The sequence below is a fragment of the Enhydra lutris genome, unplaced genomic scaffold (genome assembly GCF_002288905.1).
Source record: "Enhydra lutris kenyoni isolate GAN:26980312 unplaced genomic scaffold, ASM228890v2 scaffoldscaffold19, whole genome shotgun sequence".
Taxonomy (NCBI): domain Eukaryota; kingdom Metazoa; phylum Chordata; class Mammalia; order Carnivora; family Mustelidae; genus Enhydra; species Enhydra lutris.
This window is the reverse complement of record NW_019154103.1, coordinates 7,506,707-7,526,877: the sequence shown is the minus strand read 5'-3', so window position 1 is coordinate 7,526,877 and position 20,171 is coordinate 7,506,707. Positions and strand designations below refer to the sequence as shown.

The following is a 20,171-nucleotide window of genomic DNA, read 5'->3' as shown; positions in this document are numbered from 1 at the left end:
AAATTTTTTTTTTTTAAATTCCTAAGGACGGACAGTGGACTGTCCCTGGCTAGTTGATGTATACTGAACATTTTGTTATAAGAACTGCAAATGTGATTTTAGAGAGTTGATGGTATGAGGAAATAGAATTGTAGAAAAAAGGAGGGAAAAAAACCCAAGATTTGTAAGGGAAAAATTACATTTAAGAATAAGATGGTATTGTGAAGGGACTGGAAAATGTAGAATTGACCATAAAGGAAGGATAGCTTGAGTTTGGGAGGAAGGAAATCCAGTGTCCTTAGTTTGGAGGAAGTGGAAATGGGCTGAAACCTGAGGTTATCTGATATTAACTACTTAATGATGTTGGTAGAAGGGGGACATCATTCTGTGTGAATAGCCTTAAAAACCAGAATCAGAGTTCAAAAGGGAAAAAAGACCTCCCAAAGGATATACTTGAGGCATAGACTAAAGAGTAGAAATATCTGGGACAATTACAGCCCCAAAAGTAGCACAAGGAAAAGTGTGCAGATGGAAGAGCATTAAAAGTCTTGGGCATCTGGGGGGACTGTGTAATACTTTTCATTTTGGACTAAGCTGATTAAAGTGACTGTTCCTGCTTGCCTCATCTGATGTTGACTGTATTCATAAAGCTTGCTATGCAGTAAACAGTGATAGCTCTTGGCGATAATGTGAAAGGGATGGTTCTGCATGTAAAGAAGAAGTAGAGAAAAGGCAGATAAAGCAGGGCCCAGGATACAGGATTTATCTGGCCTATCTTGTTTTCCATTTTTACCCTTGGGTGGTGGCAGAAAGTAGAGCAGAGACTCAACCATGAAGATTACAAGGAATCTGGCTTGAATGGGATACTTCATCTCATCTATCTCCTACACCAAAAAGACATGCCTAGGTTTGGCATGCTAGTCTTGGGAAACGTTTTTTAAATACTCACTAATTTTGATAACTAGGTGGCATTACATAGTGCCAGTGTTCTACTCCAAAGGACCATTAGTATTTGTGAATCTACATTTTAAGAAATTAATTATATAAATAATTCTTCATAATTCTGTTGTACAGACAGTTGCACCTACTGTTCGTCATGGAGATCTTATAAGGAACACTGACTGAACTAATTTAGATCTCTCAGAACGATTAGGTAAATCATCATCATTGTCAGAGCCTCGTCATCTTTGTTGACACATACATGTTACGTGCACAAGGCATTTTCAATATTTCAGATAGCATTCACACTTACTAACTTCAAAAGTCCACTTAAATACTTCAGGTTTTTTTTAAATGAGCACTGGCTAGAGGTATGAATGAAATTATTATTTTTTTAATAGATTTTATTTATTTGTCAGAGAGAGGGAGAGAGCGAGAGAGAGAGAGAGATGGCAAGCAGGCAGAGAAGCAGGCTCCCTGCTGAGCAGGGAGCCCCATGCGAGACTCAGTCTCAGGACCCTGGGATCATGACCCGAGCCCAAGGCAGCGGCTTAACCCCCTGAGCCACCCAGGCATCCCTGAGTGAACTTGGAATAGATTTTCAAGGAAGAATAATCTGTTATCATGTAATTTGGTCCTAAGAAAATGTAGTTTAGAAAAAAATAAGTATTTGGATTTTATAATCCATTATGAATATTAGCACAGGCTTTATCAGATGTTTTATAATTTTATCTTAAGTATTAGTTTTAAGAAACTTGATTTATTTTTAGGTGGCATCTTCATTATCCTTTAAGCCAGTTTATTTTCAATGGTAATACGTCTCCAGAATTTTCTTTTACATGGAGATTTGTGTGAAAGGATTTGACTTACATAATTTCATGTTGTAATTGGATTTTTAGACATACATTTTTTTGGTAGCATACTTTAATGATAATTTTCATGAGTAGGATTTCCTGGCTTCTTAATATAAGTGACAGTTTCTGAAAATGATCAACATAATTCATGTTTGATGTGATTTTGAATGACTCAGGGAAGAAAATGGGCAACAGGAACAAACACTTAAGATTGTGGTAAAATTCTAGAATGTTATATTTCTTTATTAGAGTTCATTATGGAACCATTTCTATAATAGTAATTAATATGTATTACCTACTGAATTTTAAGATAGCTCTCAAGAGAGCATCCTGAGAAATATTTTCTTCAGTAGTTCATCTTTAGAATAAAAAAATACTTATTTGCATATAAAATTCTCATATGTTTAAAAAAGTAGTCTTGTTATTTTATAGTTTTTATTTATAAGATTGAATGGATAATGAAATGTTGACTACATTTTTTTGAAGAAATGATAGAGGCATAATGAGGTAAAAAATGAATAATCTTTTTAACTACAAAATAGGCTAAACTGTTAACAGTGATCACCTTTTGATGTTGGAATTATGCATGACTATTATTTTTGTCTTCTATATTTCTGTATTTTCCAAATATCTTTAGTTAGTATTAATTTTATGTTCATGAAATTTACTTCAAATGGATTAAAATCTGCCTTCCAGTGAATTATAATGTTTCTTCTGAAAATAGAAAATAAAAAACTTACTAAAAATTTATATTTGAGGTGGTCCTGTGTTTTTATACACTGTAGGCATTTAGCATCTCTATGAGAAACATTTGTTTTTTGTGTGTGTACCTATTAAGGGGGGAGATCTAGAAACTGAATAGATGTAGCTTTTAGCCATTGTATACTTTTTATTTTTTATTTATTTTTTTAAAGATTTTATTTGAGAGAGAGAGAGAGAGAGCATGAGTGTGAGCATAAGCTGTGAGGAGAAGCAGAGGGAGAGGGAGAAGCAGACTCCTGGCTGAGCAGGGAGCCAGATGCAGGGCTCATTCCTAGGACCCTGAGATCATGACCTGAGCCCAAGGCAAACGCTTAACTGACTAAGCCACCTAGGTGCCCCCATTGTATACTTTTTAATAAAATCTTTTTTTTTTTTTGGTAATTATTGTTCCAGAAACATTTTTAGCTTTTGGGTTATTATTATTTTTTTTTTCTGACCATTGCTTCTTTAGATTAGGGATTTTTGTCACTTTGTAATTTTATTTGTCAAATGGTTACACATATCCTTTCTTTCAAAAGTTAATATCCTTTCTGTCCAAAAAAAATCACTCTGTTCATACTTATTGTGAGAAAAAACAAAACAAAAAAAGTGAGAGAAAGAAAACATTTAAGATAAGTAAATACTTTGATCTTTTTGCATTTGTATTTTAAAACATATTAACTTAAATATTTAGCATCTATACACAATGCTGTATGTAAACTCATGGTACATTTGAAAATCAACAGTTATACAGTTATACAGATGCACTTTTGAATGACAAAGGTATAAAAAACACAAGGAAGCGATTATTATACTAATTAGGATAATGGTTGCTTACAGGAAGTGGGAAAAGGTTCTGATTGGGATGGGGCTCACGGAAAGGGCTTTTGAGGTAGTTGACAAAATTCTATTTTGCCTGACCATGGTGATATTTACTCTTTTTTTTTTTTTTTTAAGATTTTATTTATTTGAGAGAGAGAGATCACAAGTAGGCAGAGAGGCAGGCAGAGAGAGAAGAGGAAGCAGGCTTCCCACTGAGCAGAGAGCCCAATGTGGGGCTCTGTCCCAGGACCCTGAGACCATGACCTGAGCCGAAGGCAGAACCTCAACCCACTGAGCCACACAGGCGCCCCATGATAGTTACTTTATAATAACCATGTGTTTGTTTTATAATATTTAATAAAATTCCATAATTTATTTTATATTTTTTCTATATTTGTATTTTTAGAAATTTTTAAATAACAAAATTTTAAAATATAGTTAAGATAACATTAGAAAAAAATATACACAGTAGTTTTTACTGTGTTTACAGGTATTTTTATGGTTTATCTTTGAGACCTGATGGCAGCAAATAAAGTGATTATCTCCAAACAAATCTGTTAGATTGTTCTCTGCTCTGACAGATACTGTGAAATATGTCTACCTGTTGATTTTCTAGAGGCGTGTGGAGAATAAGATCAGAAATATTGGAGGAAATTTTAATAATTAGGAGTTTGTTTTATATAGAAAGTTTACTATAAAACAATTACTTTTCCACATGGCTGGGAGATATCTAACTTGGACCAGTTATTTTTATCCTGAGTGAGAAGTAGGTTCATCTGAACTGTAAAATTATTATTAGGTACTACAATATTATCATTAAAAAGTAAACCATCATCTTACATGTTTAAAAATAATACCTACTTACTTGGAAAGTTTATTGAACTACCTTTATTTTCTCGCTGTTTTGGTATGTTTTTATTTTACCCTAAAATCATAGGCAGTGCTTTTATGTGGAGTTAATTAATGTTCACTAGATTTCTTTTTTCTGCTTCAGATCAACATAGAGTTGTTTTAACAATTTATTTCTAATTTCATTCATTCCCTTTAAAAAAGTGTCAATATATACTACTAAACTTAATGAGAAACGTATACAATGATTATAATTTTAGTTCTCTGGTATGAATGAAGATTCCTTAGTTGTCCTAAGCAATGATAGAGCCAAAATATATTATTGCTTTAGTGTGGTAGTAATGAAATCACATTATTACAATGAGCTCTTTGAGAGCAGAGAATTAGATATATTCTTCCCTGGGGTCTGTCAAGTAATAGATGTTCGATAAATGTTAACAATGCAGTGGTCTGTAAGTTTGGGAGACTGGAGATGTTTTAAATTGTTCAAATGTTCAGATAAAGTGATAGGCTTTAGTTATAATTTTTGATAACATGTGCTGATTTTGTGTTCTTGCCTAAGCAAATGTTTATAATATCTAGAAAAGATTGTTATAGGTTTATAATGATGTGCTACGTTTTAAAAATGTTATACATCCTAATATGTAAATAAAATAATAGAATAATGCTTTTATTCATACCTTATGAAAATTATTTTTGCAGATATCGTATATTATTCAAGAAAATACTTCTGTAGAAAGTATAGTGTAGTGAATATGTCAATAATTGTAATGATTTTGTCTGGTGACAGATGGTAACTATACTTATTGTGGTCAGCATTTTATAACCTATGTAAATGTCAAATTACTATTTTGCACCCCTGAAACTAATATAATATTGTATGTCAACTATACTTCAATTTAAAAACTTTTTAATTATTTTATTTATTTTTGTGAGAGAGAGACGAGAGAGTGTGTGCACAAGCAGGGGGAGGGGCAGTGGGAGAAGCAGGCTTCCCGCTGAGCAGGGAGCCTGATACGGGATTTGATCCTAGGACTCTGGGATCATGACCTGAGCTGAAGGCAGATGCTTCTTAACCGACTGAGCCATGCAGGCATCCCCAACTGCCCAAATTTTTTAACAGAAAGAAAAAAAAAGAAACTATTGCAGAGAGTTAAGTTCACCCTTTGCTGTGTTAACATCTTCTGTGTCCTCCCTAATATTCCTGTATATTAGATTTTTATTTTTTTAAAGATTTTATTTATTTGAGAGAGAGAGAATGAGAGAGAGAGAGAGAGAGCATGAGACGGGCGAGGGGCAGAAGGAGAAGCAGACTTTCTGCTGAGCAGGGAGCCTGATGTGGGACTTGATTCTGGGACTCCACGATCATGACCTGAGTCAAACGAAGACAGTTGCTTAACCAACTGAGCCACCCAGGTGCCCACATTAGATTTTTATAATGGGATATTTTCTGTAATGATTTGTGAGCTTCCTCAGGGAACATGCTTTGTCTTACTTGTCTTTTTCATCTCCTGTGCCCGGCATGGTGCTAGACATGAGATGTTCAAATTATGTTTGGTGTTTATATAAATAATGATTAAATAAAATATTACCTAATAAATATTTGTTATTTCTCATTTTCATATTCCCGGATATCATAGTTGCAGGAAGGTCATTTAATACTACTTTTATTCATTTTGTATTTCAAAGCAAATTTAGATAAGACAGTAATCTGTAAAGACATAACAAGTGAATCAAAGCAGGTAGCAAAGGCTTTATATTTCAGGAAGCACAGCACCAGGAAACCTAGCTGTGAACAAAATGGATATTATCCCCATTCTCATGGGCTACCATCTAGCGAAAGAGACTTTTGCCCAACAAGTTTGAAATATCAAGTAGTAAAATACATGGAGAGACACATTATAGTCTTATATTGCTAGATCATTCAGAATTTATATATGTAAGAATATGGAGAGAGATGGTAAGTACACATAACTTCTGATGTGTGTTTAGATTTCATCATATAGTAACCATAATTAGTAAATGCTCAAATGAAGGTATCATATTAGGCAATAGTTATCCTAAACAGTGCAAGTAAACTAGAGTCTTAATAGGCTAGGAACAAATAGAGTTACATTTAAAATCCATTAAAGATGATGAAAACTATTGTAGGTGTGTATTAATATTTATCAGTCAATATACAGGCTTTTCTTCACCTCAATAGGTGGGGACATAATAAGATTCACTTTTCAACCTTATCTGCTGTATAGTTTCTACCGCTGTTTTCGTTTCTTATAGGATCCAGTTTAATTTCTTTTGCCTTGTATAAACCTTATTAGCCACCTTACATTCTTTCTAGCATAAGGTAAATTGTTTGTTTATTTTTGTGTAAAAAATATGCTGTGTAATTGTTAATTTGAGGAAGCACATCTGCACTTTACCTATGGTGTCCTGGCTTGTCTCACTGAGCTCAGGATTGCTTCTGGGAGGCTTCTAAGTCGTGCTGATAACAGGATCAGCTATGTTTCTTATTTCTTTTGATCCTGGGATTTCTTATAGGGCAATAAGTTATGTCAGTCATTTAACAGAAAGCATGAATAAAGGGAGACAATCAAAGAAACTATAAAGAATTATGGAAGGATTCTACTTAAAAATCTTTTATAACATAATTTATAGCATTACGTAGATATTATGAAATCCTTAAATAAATGAAGAAACTAATATGGAAAAGAGATAAGCAGAACAAGGATGATTTGTTGCATTGTGGAAAAGAATACATTTTTTCAAAGTATGTGGTTTCAAGGAACTTCCCCTTAAGTCCCATTCTTCACACTGATGTATTCATTTTTATTAAAATCTAATTTCTGGTGAATGTGAAAAGATGAATATGGGAAGACCTTTATTTTTTACTATATTTTAAAAGAGTTTATTTATTTATCTGACAGAGAGAGACACAGTGAGAGAGGGAACACAAGCAGAGGGAGTGGGAGAGGGAGAAGCAGGACTCCTGCCGAGCAGGGAGCCCAATGCTGGCCTCAATCCCAGGACCCTGAGATCATGACCTGAGCTGAAAGCAGACCTTTAACGACTGAGCCACCTGGGCGCCCCTATTTTTTTTTACTATTTTTGATGCTGATGTACACTGCCTGTGATTATGTTGCCAATAGAGTCCTAACACAAAAACAAAACCTGATAGAAATATGATACTCTTTCAAAAATAATACATATTTCTAATGTACTAATAGAGATAGGAAGTTCATAAATTTAGAAGTCTTATGAAGTAAGTTATTTTTGTGATTTATAAAAGGAAAAGTGAAATATATCTAGATACCTTAGACTTGTGGTGTTATATTTCTATAGCCACTTTGTTTACTTTTCATATATTATACAACTTGATTTAAAATTACTCTATTTGGTGAGGCGGTGCCTGGCTGGATCAGAGAGTAGAGCATTGACTCTTGATCTCAGCGTTGTAAGTTTGAGCCCTACATTGGTATAGAGATTACTTAAAAATAAAATCTTTAAACAGCAACAACAGCAACAAAAAGGCCAAAAACATTAATGGCTCTATTTTGGACAACTTAGACAACTTCATGAAAGTCTTGTTTTTATTTCTTTCCTCTTTGATATTAGGGAAAGAAATTAAAAATACTGGCGAAACTCTTGTTTCATTTACCTCAATCTAGTTTCCAATTATTCTTGTATGTCTTGGATTTTTGGGCATTGGAAGTGAGTTTAGGGGTCCATATCTCTTTAAAATAAATAAGTGCCTCACACGTTTAGGTATTGTATCTTCGAATATATATTAAAAATTTAATAGTTACTTAGCCAAGAAACAATGGACAGGTCTATAAATGGTGTGACACTGTTTTGTAGAAATACGAATGCAGTATCTGTTTTCTGTCTTCATGAAATGCTTATAAATTTGATTGCATTTATTTTGAATATTAAAGTCCCCTGCCCCCACACATATATTTGACTTGATACTTTCCCCTGCCTCTTGAGTTTAAAAACCACAATTATTAGAATACTGTTACTACTATTATGCTATTACAATATAAGGGATTATTTGTAGCCAGCGACAGTAGGTAGATATCATCAGTTCTCAAAGCTCAGGTGCTAACTTTGAATCTTTGAACTCTCTAAAGGGAATTCTTGGGCTACCTTCAAAGAGAAGGTACAGATTTTTTTAATGCGGTTTTATGTATTTCTTATCAAAGTCAAACAACTTTAAAACGTGTGATATATTAAAATATCTAGATTTTTAAAGAAGAAAGGGGTACAACTACTAATAAATGTGATTCTATGCAGAATTATCACTGAGAGAAGTGATTTTAGTAGACATAACTTAGAATCATCCTTCATTTCTTTATTAACTCTTTTTTTGAGAACCCATTTATATACAAGTTACTTTAAGGCTATGTTCATAAATATTTCTCTCGCTAGGGGTTCATAATGTGGAGAGGTATATGAGCTGTATATTATGAGTTATTTGTTATGAGTATAATGTAGATGATAACTTTTATACTGTATGACTTTAAACACTATGAATGTGCCCTGACTTTGAATGATAACTAGGATTTGGGTGAGAAGAGGTGTGTGTGGGAAGGTGTATTAGAGAAACAGGCTACATTGGAAAAATATAAGGTATGTTTAGGGAATAGTGAGCAAAGCTGTTTGGCTATAGAGTAGAAAAATCAAAATCAAACACAGGATTATTGCTTAGCCAACGGTTAGTAGAATTTTGAAACCGTAAGAACACTATGAAATTTTCCTTTTCACTGGTTTTATGTTGAATTTCCTGGACTCTTGGGCTAGGAGTGAGAGCCCCCTACCAGAGGGGCTCTTGGTCTCTTCTCTTTTAACTGAAGCAGCTTGGTTCTCCTTTCCCATTTCTTTCTGTTTTCTCTTTCTAATTAAATGGAACAAATCTCCATTTAAGTCATTACTCATGCCATAAATGAATCTTCTTTTTATCCCCATGATTGTTCTCCTTTTTCTCTGACTAGTCATCCAAACCAGTCGATTCCATTGCCTAAACATTTCTTATGCATGTCTTATGCTCTCTAATCCCATTGCAGATGCTTCAATTCAAGTCTTACCCTGTTGCAAGAGTCTTACCACAACTGTTTCTCCATCTGTCTTCCTTTACCCACTCAGGGTTCAAGAACTCTTTCTTCAGCGTTCTTTGTAAGATTGTTGAATAATAACCTCTGTTTCTTTCGGTCTCTCTCTTGCTATCTCTTTTGTATATTGCCAGTGTTAGAATCCAAAACAATCCCAAAACTTTAAAAAAAAAAAAGTTGAAAAATGCTTATTTGGTTCAACTTATTTTATTAGATAGAGAACGTGGTACCCATAGAGGTAAGGGATATGCCATTGTTTAAAAGTTGTATGAGTCTTTGCCAGGAAAATTCAGGTTTTCCAAATATTCCCTGAATTCTTTTCAACTTCCTGAATGAAGCTTTTGTTATGTCTGCAGTGGAGAATCATCTTTTGAGCTTATTCAAAATATAGTAAATTATATTTTAGGATGATTAATATGAGGGCATTATGTCAAGAACCAAAGAAAGGAAAGGACTAAAGGTAAAGAATGGGAAGAGGCTATCCTTAGTCTTTGTATAAGCTGAAAAGCCCTTGAATTAGGGTAGCAGCAAATGAAGGTAAAAATGAAGAATAAAAAAGAGGAGTTGTTAGAACCAAGGAAGAGAGAAAAGTTTTGAAATTTTTAGCTAATATAACTGATGAACGGAGCTTTATGATACCATTACCAGAAATCTGAAATTTGGAAGGAGGAACATAGAGAAAGTAGGTTCAGCTGTAAGACTGGCTTAAATAATGAGAGAATAAGGGTAAATTAAGAACTGAGGCCTGGGGTTAGAAATTTGGGGAGGAAATGCTCATATGTAGGCAGTGATAGTGAAGAAGGTGCTAAATTACATCACACTGGATAGACTCAGTTAGATAGCTTGGCTAGTGTGTCCTGCATAGCCCAGGAAATTTCCTGAATCAATTCACTATTTCGGGGTGCTTCCAATTTAAACTCTAGGGCAACTAATAAAATTTGTTTGGTGTTAATGTACTATGTTGAGTTCCTAAGAAGATATTCAAAAGCTGTTTATGATTTTTGAAGCAAAACTTGAGACTCAAACTAGGTCAATGCCTGAGTGATCTTTATAGGCCACAATTTCATTTTAGAAAGCAGTCGTGTATTGTATAGGGGAGAGAGTAAATTCAAATTTAGGAGGAAACTAAATGGACTTAAATGATCCACGACTGCTTCTAGAAGTTTTTGAAACTTTGATTAATCTCTCTATATTACCCTCTTTCTTCATTACAAGACTGTTTTTTAGCAATCATATATTTAGTTGCCTGTTAAGTAAAGAGCAAGGTAAAAGTTTTCATCCTTAGGGTGGTAAGCATATATAAAGCCTTGTAAAAATATGTCATGTTCAGTTTTGTAGTCTGATGGCTTATACTTAATTGGTACTCAATTAATAGTTGACGAAGGAATGTACATTCTTTAGGCATGCTATTTCTAAACTAAGTTTCGTACTTCCGTGGGCACATTGTACTGCTCATATGTGATCCATTTAATATTCCCTCTTCTTTCTTTCCCTTGATTATTACCTTATCTTATGTATCACCTTTTCTTATTCCTCCAATCATCATTATCCTTTCTTAGTCAGCTCTAAGGTAAATACAAAAAGGAAACTATTGTAGAGCTGAAGTCACATTATAGTTTTTATTATAGTCAAAAGCCCAAATGCATAAAGGAAGTAGAAAATCTTTAGATATTGAAAAATTACTTCTGTTTTGCTTACAATAGGACACTTTAATGTCATGTGTCTTATAAATTATGAGGATGTTTCCCATATGCAAATTTCATCAACCCATAGTCACATACGTGAGATTAACTTCCTTCCTTTTTTTTCTCTCAACTAGGATATTCTTGCACAAGGACATTGGGATCTTGCTTATGAAATCTATAAACCTATCCTATCACAGGTCACCTACCTATATACCCTTCTTATCTTTTCCAGACTATAAATCACCATTTCCTTTATCAGTTTTTCCTCCCCATAGGTCGTACTCCTTTCTTTATGTCTAGGATTTTAATTTCATTCACTACAAGGACATACAGGAAGTAACAATATGGGCAATGGGAGGTTTGCAGAGAAGTAGGAATTGCAACAGGTTTTTATGTTTGAAATGGAAGTTACCTGGGTTTATCTCCATGTCCACTAAATTACCCATTACTTGTTTACATTTATTTACTTGAGGCATTGTGGAGAGAGTGGAGTGGGTGGGGCATTTTAAGTCTCCTATTTGGGAATCATTTTTACCTAACTCCTGTCTTGACTAGATGAGAGCTAGAGCTCAGATCAAGAGAGAGCTGAGCTGGCATTACTGCTGGGTCCTTTAGAATGTGTGGTATGCTTGGAAACCTCTCACTTTCTAAGTGGGCTTTCTTGGAGGGCACAGTGAATAAGGAGGGCACTTTTCTAGACCCTCAAAGGTTCTCTTCCTGACTCTTCAGCTGCCTTTTATTGCTTAGCTTTCTATCAGCTTGTTCACTTGATGGGACTTGCAGGCTAATTCCACCTTTGAGAGAAACTAGGCTTTTGTGTTTTCAATGAATGTTTGGCATTCGTTTCTTCAGTGCCAATAAAGTTTAATGGCAGGTGTTACTGAGGGAAGCTTTCTGCCTTTTATTACTATCTCTCTTCAATTGCTCTTAGCCACTCCTATATGTTACTGTGTCAAAGTTGTGCATCAAGTTGGATCATCTCCTGATTCCTCTTTCTTGTCTGAGGAGATGCTCATTTCCAGAACAAAAATGATTGCTCTTGCTTAGGGCCCTTCCTGCTCCGATTGTCTCCCAGACAGTCTCTGAATCAACTCTCAGGCTTCTTTCCCAAATTTAAATTTTATTGAACACTAATAAACTTGAGCAGTTTCCAGCAGTGGGAAGATAGGCTTTCCTCTTACATCCTTTGCAGAAAAAATTGTTCAAATAGAATTCTACATCTATAGTGAGGACTTTCCTAATTTTTCCAACCTTAGTAAATTGTCCACCTTATGGATTTAAAATATGAGATAGGTTGTCTGTGCTCTACCTGAATTTCTTTGATTCAGATTCTTAGCTTAAAGTACGTAACCTTTCTTGTTGTTTTTGAAAACTTTTCCAGTTAAAGTCATAGCAAGACTGAATTAAAACAAACAAAAAAATTATGTCAGTAATTTTCCTTGAAGTAAAAAGGAGCCAGTATGATTTTTTTCCTTATTTTAGCAAATTTCAGAAGTGATAATTATATATAGTTTTCTGTAATTTAAAGTGTATATTGTTCTCATGGGCTTTTAATATCTATCTGGAACAAAAGCAGCTGTTGCTTACCTTACTCATATCAAAAGACCAGAATAGCAATAATGGGAGGTATTTAGGGAACTAGAGTTGATTTATTTAATTTAGATTTAAAAAAAATTAGTATTAGTACTTTTTAAAGATTGAACTGCAGTTTCTCTAAAGCCCTTTTAATTAGTTGGTTAGTTAATTAATTAATTCTTAACCAATAATAGAAGTTAATTAGAAATCTAAAGAAGGAATAATAGATCTTATTATTAAATATTTGTAGAGAAAAAGTTCATGCATGTTTTTCCCTTGAGTAGAGTATAAGTAGATAGATAATTATTTTACTCTAGTGGTGCTGTCAGGAATAAAAATATAAGAGCTGTCTTTCTGTTGGGAAGAATCAATGAATTGAGTCAGAGTTAATTTATAAGGTTAAATAGCTGAATTCAATTTAGGGCTTTTATTTTTATAGTTTTTTATTTAAAAAGGGATTTTTTAAAGAGAATCATCTGAGGATCAGCTTTTAAAATAAATAACAAATATAAACTCTACTTAAAAGTAAATTTCAAAAGGTTTAATTCTATATAATGAAAATTAAAGAAAGAAAGAAGATAGGAATCAGAAGATAACACCTTGATATTTTGGAAAGTTCTGAAAGTCAGAGGTTAATTTATATATTAAACTAATGTTCTAATGAAGGAAAAAATGTAGTCCTTAATTCAAATGTATAGGTAAATAGTGATCAGATTTATTTAAACTACTTTGAATTCTTATCACATGAGATCTTAATATCTCTTTAAGTGCACAAGGAAAAGCTCTTTAAGTAAACTGGTCCATAATATCAAAAAACAAGTAAAAAGCACATTTAAAGTACATTTTAGCAGATTAAAAGATTGGAGGAGTTGCTATTAGATTATTCAGATAATATTTCCATTTTCAATGAAAACTGAAATGTATTTCATAGTACATCATATGTTCAGTGATGTCATTAAAAAGATCTGATCATCAATGCCTGTCTGTGTGAAGTATTTAAATTTTAAGGCAGTTGACATTTATTTGTTTTGTATTATGAATAGAAACATTTAATTTTTAAGGTCTTTGCTGCCACTTTACCTGGAATTGAAATTATAGTAGCCTTGTGGCCAAATTGAATTTATTTAGCTTATTAAAAATATAAGCAAGACTATGCAAGCTGATGTACCATGTTTATATTTGACAGACATTTAGCTAATAGAGTTTAATTTACCATATCTATCCCTTGTGCCCAGAAAAAAAAAAAAAAAACAGAGAAGAGTTTTGTCTTTGAGGCAACTAATAATTTTCAGAATAAAAGAGGATAATCTGTAACTTCTGTCTGCTAGTGATTTCCAATAACTTTCAAGATTTTATTTGTTTATTTGACAGATAGAGATCACAAGTAGGCAAAGAGGCAGGCAGAGAGAGAGAGAGGGAGAAACAGGCTTCCTGCTGAGCAGAGAGCCTGACTTGGGGCTCAATCCCAGGACCCTGGGATCATGACCTGAGCTGAAGGCAGAGGCTTAACTTACTGAGCCACCCAGGCGCCCCCATTTCCAATAACTTTAGAAACACTTCTGTTTTAATATTAAAGCTGCTTTTCTGATGGGTTTTCCTAATATTATTTTAATAAGATCAGCACAGAGCATACCACACTTGGTCAAAATTATTTGATGATGACATAAGAATGTATCTAAACATTTAAGAATTTCTTCTCAGGTTACAAGGCAAGTGACTTACCAAAAAAAATCTTATTTTCTGCTGTATCAACACACTGTGCAACAACAAGTGGAGATATCACAACATTTATACTCTTGACCAGTTTAGCTGTGAAGAGTTCATATAATTCATCCTTCCTATTAAGCCAGTGAGCACTGTATTTCATAAATTCTACAAAGTCTTTTAATAAAATGCTTGTGTTTTTAAATATTTCTGAAATTGATATGCCTCCTATAAAAAACTAATAAAGTTTCATGTCATGGTGTAATTACTTGGCAGCATTTTCCCCTCTTTTTAGTGATACATAAGATAATTGTGATCATTGTGAGTTTTAAGATAATGACATTTTATTGATGAATTCTGAATATGGTAGATATGTAGTCTTCTCTGGACTTAGAAAATAGTAAATGAAAAAACTTACTAATAGTAGTGCATTGTATTTTTGAAACAACATACTCATCTGTTATACTTCTTGCAGTGTCATTAGTATAGAGTTTAATACAACATGTTTTGGGGGCACCTGGATGGCGCACTTGGTAGAGCATGTGACCCTTGATCTCAGGGTCATGAGTTCCAGCCCCACATTGGGTGTAAGCTTACTTAAAAACAAAAACAACATGTTTTTTGTAAAAAGTGGTAAATTATTTTGAATGATGGCATTCACATATTTTCATTATCAGTTTCTAATTTTGTGTAAATTGTAACTTCTTTGATAACATTAAGCTTTTCAGAAAGACATTCAGAATCTTATTTGTATATGCTCATGTTATATATTTGTCAAAACAGTATAGTATAGTAGAGGTCCCAGAAGTATTTTTATAAAATCTAACTAATAAAAACATAGTTTTTCTTATCATAAAAGGTGAACCCAATAACAAATAATTGTCATAACTTCTAGTCTCAATTTTTTGAGAAATGACTATAGTTTTTATTGTATATATTATTATCATTTAAGTCGAGTTGTCACTGATTGAAGCCTTGATTGTGTTCCTCTTAAGCCCAATCAGTCTTTTCATACCCATTTTAACTTTTCACATTTTTCAAAGATGGCAAAAGCCATCTTTGGTTTTTTTTTTGTTTGTTTGTTTTTGCTTATGACCTTGCCACTCTTAACATCAAGAAGTGGAGTCTAATTTCCTTTCCCTTAAACCTGAGCTTATCTTAGTTACTTGCTTGTAATCAGTATAATATGTTGAAGTAATGATATGTAACTTCTGAGGCTAAGTCAGAGGAAGCCTTGCATCTTCTCTGTTGGTATCTCGGAATGCTTACTCTTTGGCTATTCCTTCTCAAGATGGTCCCTCTTTAAACCTCAACATCATTCTATGAGAAATACAGGCCCATTATCAGCAGTTTCTCAATCTGCTAACTATCTGAGCCCAGGCTTTAGTCATTAGTGAAAAAGCCCTTAGCTGTTTGAGACTTCCCAACTGAAATAGAGATATCATGGAGTCTGCAGAGACAGCTGTTTCCACTGTTCACTCTCCAAAGTTCTAAACAACATAATCCACGAGTATAATAAAAGAGTTCTTATTTTATCTGCTACTAAGTTTGGGGTGGTTTGTTATGCAGCATCAATAATCAGAACAGAATTTAATATCTGGAAGTGCGGTGCTACTGTAACAAAAACCACAAGTACATGGGATCAGCTGGTGATGGACAGGAGTTCATGAAACCTGAAATAGATTCATGGAGACTGTTGATAAGGGCTTGAAAGAGACTGATGCTAATATTACTTGAAGTTGGAAATAAAGAATATCTTTAGGGGTTTCTAGGTGGCTTGGTTGTTAGGTGGCTGACTCTTGATTTTGGCTTAGGTCATGATCTCAAGGTTCTGGGAATGAGTCCTGTGTTAGGCTCCTTGCTTAGTACGGAGTCTGCTTGAGGATGCTCTCTCCCTTTCCCTTTGCTCCTCTGCCTGCGCACACACATGCACTCTCTCTCTCAAATCATAAATGTATAGATAGCTTTATTATCTAGGGGCAGAAAGTTTAGTAAAACTGTTCACCTAGAGTAACATGGAAAATAGAAAACGTACTTAGTGAACTGAGAGTTCCAGGCAGAATGTCTGAAGCACTGTCAACTGTGTCTTTTGGTTATAGCTTATGAGATATGGATGGAGAGGATGAGTTAAAAAAGAAATTCTTGTTTTTGAGCAGAATCTGGAGGAAATGTGAAGGGCTCAGGACAGTTTTTCCAGCATGCAAAGTATTCTCAAAGGAAAAATGGCCTCAGAATAAAGATCAAATCCAGAGCAAAGTTAGGAAAATGTGGACTCAAGGTAAAAGTGAAAGTAAGGTGTTACTATAAAACCTTTTTTAAGACCTCAGAAAAATTTAAGGTGACCGTCATAGATGATCTCAGACACACACAAAACTTTCCAACTATCTTAACAGCAGAACTTCTGGTTTTCCTCTGTTAAACGAAAGGGCTTCTACGAATCTTCAGGGCTTTGTTCCACAGCAGCCTCTCAGAGGGCCCACGATAGAGAAGGACTTATTTCAAAGAGATCTGTGGGCATGGCTTTTGCCTGAATAGGTGGGTTTATAAAACATGTAAAAGAATTGTATCTTCTTGAAACAACATAAAATGAAGAGACTTTTGAACCCTTGAATTTATATAGCCACAAAAAAGCTAAGAAACATTCTCAGTTGCAAACGTGGGATTCTTTTTTCTGGAAAAGGAAGCATGACTTAGATGGTGGAACCAAGAGGCTGGAGAAGAGAAGCACAACTCAGAGAAGTACTGCCACTGAGTAGGACTGGGTCCTGATGAAGGTACTAGGTTACTACTAGGTTACTTGTGCCCTCTGGGCATCAGAATTAGTATGGACTAGTGACATTTACTTTCCTCCTGTTACCAACTACACACTGCCCCCTAGATTTTTGAATGGGCATATCTATTGAAATTATCCTGTCTCCAAAAACTAGGTATTTTGCATGTGGGAGAGGTACATAACTTGTCTCTTCAGTTCTTAAGTCTTTAGATTGAGAGAATTGTACCTGAGTTGCTATATCCAAGAATTCTATTTGCATCTAGAACTGATTTAGATGATTAGATCCTGGACTTTGAATAGTGCTGTAATTAGAAAGAGACTTTTGAGATTGTGGGGAAGGGAGTGTTTTTCTTGGATGTGAATTGTTGTGACCACAGAGTAGGTTGTGCCAGATTGAGTTTTTTGCTTTTTATTAAACTTTTTATTTTGAGATACTTATAAATTCACATGTAGTAGTAAGAAATAATACAAAGAGATCCATGTCCCATTTATCTAGTTTCCCCTGATGGTAACATCTTATAAAACTCTAGTACAGTAACCTGATCTGATATCCAGAGGGCACAGGTAACCTTGATCAGGGCCCAGTCCTAACTAGTGGGAGTACTTTTTTGTATTTTGTAGGCAGTCTTCTAGCTCCTTGATTCTAAAATCTTGATAAAATCCACTGATCTAATTTAGATTTCCCCGGTTTTATTGGTACTCATTTCTGTGGGTGTATCTGGTTTTGTGTGTGGTTTTTTTTTTTTTTTTAATGTGTAAGTTTGTGTATCTACCACCATGCTCAAGGTTTCCTTCTGTTGCTCATATATAGCCACACCTGCCTCCCTACCCTATACCTAATTCCTGCCAGATTGATGTCTGTTATGTCATTACCTCACATTATAAATTAGATATGCTTTGAGAAAAATGAATGTAGATGATGTATATATGAGATATATATATATATATATATGATTGTTATTAAATTGAGTCTATGAAAATTACCAACAAGGGGCCTCAATTTAGACATATATAAGGCTTGGTTTTTCCAAATTCAGAATTGACCTATTAATAAAATAAGTAACTATTGCATTGATAAAGGCTATTTTAATTTAGCCTCATATTTTTCACTGCTGCCCAGAGATGGTTTAAAACCCTGATATAAATACTTTGCTTATCTGTGGTCAGTTGAATACATAGGTTGGATAATAGTATAATGCCTTTTGCTGTTATACTTTAAATACATATACTCTAAATGGTGATACCTTTATTCTCTGTTGTTTGGCATATTTAGTCAGGAGTAACCACATATGAAAAGTTATAAGGAAAGCATTTCTAAAGGAAAGAATTACCTTTCTGTACTACTTTAATATCTGTTCTACAATACTATTTTGTTGCTATGGGAAGAAAAATAGGCAAAGTAATTTGTAAGGAATTTAGTGTTTTTTCCTTTTTAAATTTGTGATTACCAGATTATTTCTGGTTTCTTCCTCGTTTTTTCCCATTTCTCTCATCTACTCACCTGTCCCTTACAGTTTTCTCCTATAATCCTGAATTATTTATAACAATGCTTGAATCATTATGGAACATAGGTGTGGATTTTATTTTCTAAGATACGTGTAAGATCTTTAACTTGGTAGCAACTTAGTGTGTGATACACTTTGTGATGCACAGGTTGAAATATCTGAAAACTACTATTAAATGTGATTTATCTTGTTTCTAGCATTAGATCTACATCTTTTATTTTTAAAGAGGCAGTTAGACCATCTCAACACCACCTTTTTAATTTTGCTCCTTCTTTAATTAAAAGTATATTTATTGGCATTGCCAGACACAAGCCTGGGTGATAAAGAGATAAAAATAAGACAGATCCCCAGTGCTTAAAGAGCTTCTGTCCAACAGGGGACATAAATCAATAGATGATTACAATAAAATGTGCTGTGACAGGAAAATAAACAGCACATTAGGAAACGGTTGTTGGGTGGGCTTTTAACTTCGCCTACACAGGAGAGAGGACACTTTCATGAGGAGCTTAAGAAGAGATTAGAATTTGTTAAGTTTCACGAATACAGAAAAATTGAGGCCACATTCTTTTCTATACCCCACTTCCTGTCATAGTTCCTAGAAAATAGTGGGCCCCTAATTCATATTTGATGATTGCTGAAAAGCAGAGATGTCTACCTGAATTTTGACAGACAGTTTTGGAGTAAGCCGAGTGAATAATTGAAAAGAAGCAGCATGTACAAAAGTTGTTGTCCTTGGTAAAGTCCTCTCCTGACCCAGAAAGCAATGAATCAGTCTGTTTGTCTGTCTGCCTCTCTCTCTGTCTCCCTCCCCACCCTCCATAATATCTATAGACAGTGACCACTGTCTGTTGTCTCTAAGCAAATTGCTACGAGGTCTTTGTGACTTGTCCCAGAAGTTAGACAATAAAACATAATATTTTCAAAATCCCTATGAAAAGACTCTTCTGGGCTAAAAATTATGCTCGTTTGTTTTTGTTAAAGATGTTTTTATTAAAGTGGTACCTGGGTGGCTCAGTTGGTTAAGTGTCTGTCTTAGGCTCAGGTTATAATCCCGGGGTCCTGGGATCAAGCCCCCAGTCCAGCTCCCTGCTTAGCCGGGAGGCTGGTTCTCCCTCTGCCCCTCCCCCTGCCCAAACTCTTTCTCTTTCAAATAAATAAATAAAATCTTTTTTTAAAAAGATGTTTTTATTGACGAATTGGGGAAAAAATTGAAACTTGCTCCTTTTAGTTTTACAGAAAGTAAAAATGATGTAATTGGATTTCTCATAAAACATTTTTAACTAATGCTATAAGGGACTTCTGATTGGCTAACATCTTTAGCCTAGAATTTTTTGCCTGGGGAAAAAAGAAGCTGGGCATCCTTCATTTTTCCCTTTCTCCTTACAGTGGTCCCACTGGCAAAGGCTTGCCTTCGGGTGTCAGCTATCAGGCACTCTATTTCCTAGATATTCCCAATTGGCAGCTGCACTGTGGAGTCCTGGGTTTTTCAAATGATTTAAGACCTACTCTCCTCAGAAGACTAAGAGCAGGGGTGGTTAATACCAGGTTGTTGCTTGGTACCATACATGTTTGGAGAATAAAGGCAGTCAGATTCCTTTGCATTTCTCATGGGGAAGGGGTTATATTTTTTGTGATTAAGA

General features: G+C 34.4%; 1 protein-coding gene across 5 annotated transcripts in view; it reads left to right on the top strand.

Moving 5' to 3' along the window:
* LOC111148293 (single stranded DNA binding protein 2) overlaps window positions 1–20,171 on the top strand; it is a 304,545-nt gene that overhangs the window by 105,322 nt on the left and 179,052 nt on the right. The window lies entirely within an intron of this gene.